This window comes from Mesoplodon densirostris, chromosome 15, assembly GCF_025265405.1.
Source record: "Mesoplodon densirostris isolate mMesDen1 chromosome 15, mMesDen1 primary haplotype, whole genome shotgun sequence".
Taxonomy (NCBI): domain Eukaryota; kingdom Metazoa; phylum Chordata; class Mammalia; order Artiodactyla; family Ziphiidae; genus Mesoplodon; species Mesoplodon densirostris.
Genome location: NC_082675.1, coordinates 17,276,913 through 17,278,763, shown reverse-complemented (window position 1 = coordinate 17,278,763; position 1,851 = coordinate 17,276,913).

The following is a 1,851-nucleotide window of genomic DNA, read 5'->3' as shown; positions in this document are numbered from 1 at the left end:
CATCTCTACAATTTGATTAAGGATCTTTATAATCTCTTGGGTTAATATGAGGATCAGATGAGCTAACTTATTTTTATCTAGGTGTGATTGATTATTCATACTGTTTCCCTCCCCACCCTCTAAGGGGAGAGGATTCTTGCCAACTCAGCTCCATGATAACTTCCCTTTGTTTTGCAAGATCCCAGCCACGGGTTAGAGCCTGGGAGAAAAGTGGTCATGGAGTTTGAGATCTGAGTATGGGTCCAAGGGACTGCCTTTCCCAGGGAGACCTCTGTAGGGGAAGGAGTGTTTTGGAGAAGTCTTACTCTGCATTGAAAATGAGCTCCCTCCAAAACCACACCTATGAGAATGGCTACAATGAAAAAGACTGACCTAATCAAGCCCTGGTGAGGATGTGAAGCAAGTGGAACTCTCAGGCCCTGCTGTTAGAAATGTAAAAGTGGGGGAATTCCCTGGTGTCCAGTAGTTAGGAATCTGTGCTTCCACTGCCAGGGACCCTGCACAGCCAAACACACACACACACACACACACACACACACACACACACAAGAAATGTAAAGTGGTGCAAATACTTTGGAGTTTGTAGTTTCTTTTCTTTCTTTCTTTCTTTTTTTGGCCGTGGGGCATGCAGGATCTTAGTTCCCCGACCAGGGATCTAACCCAATGCAGGGGCCACGGGTTCGATCCCTGATTGGGGAATTAAGATCCTGCATGCTGCACAGCGTGGCAAGAAAAAAAAAAAAAAGAGAGAGAACATACCGTGTGATTTCACTTAGATAAAAGTCTAGAAAATGCAAGGTAATCCACAGTGATAGAAGACAATCTAGTGGTTATCGGGTATGGAGGGAAGGTGGCAGAGTCAGGAGGAAAGGATTACAAAGCACGGGAGGAAACTTTTGGAAGTTACAGGTATATTCATTATCTTGATTGTGCTGATGGTTTCACAGGTGTATACTTATGTCAAAACTTGTCAAATTATACACTTTAAATATGTGCAGCTTATTGTATGTCAATTATACTACAACAAAGCTTTTGTTAAAATGTACTCACCCCTTTGCATTCTTTGAGAGATTGGGAAAAGATTTTAATTACTTCCATTTTTCTGACAAGTCACCATTCAGAGACAAGGCCACCAGAAGCCCTGGGTATATTTGTTTTACATATATTACGCAGAAAGCCTGGTTCCTGGCTCAATAAATAGCAGTGATTGGAATTATTAATGCAGCATTCCAGGTATCATCTGACCGACACAGAATTCTCTATTTAGACCAGAAGTTGCAAGCTCAGAGAACTTTAGGGGCCAGGCAGGTGAATTAAAGCAAGAGTGAGACAAGCATATATGGCAGAGACCATGGCAAAAATAATTTATGTCCAGTCCAAATGCATCCAAGTTCTAAGTGTTAAGCAACAGACATTGGTGGGCTGAACTGGGCAAGTTTGGGGTTGGGGGGGGCGGTCCCTGCACTATCCCTAAGACAAGATACCTCAGGTCAAGTAGGTCCATGAAATTTAGTGATTCGATGGCAACAGGTGACATCTTACAAAATGCTTTTATCAATATTTGGTCCTCCCGACAATGCTGTATGCTCGAGAGGATTATCTCCACTTCTAGATGAGGAAACTGATGTTCAGAGAAGTCACCAAGACTCCCACCCAGGGCCAGTGAAACTAAGACACCCCCTTGCTGCGTCTCACCCCAGCTTGAGTTTTTTTCCCCACCCAGCTACAACTATGATTGTATTAGCTTTGTTTACTCCTGTGGATAAAACTCCACTCTCTTCCTTCCCATGGTGGTCACCTCAGGGGCTGAGGATATTTCGGAAGGAGAAAGAGCTCAAGAAGCCCTCTGGT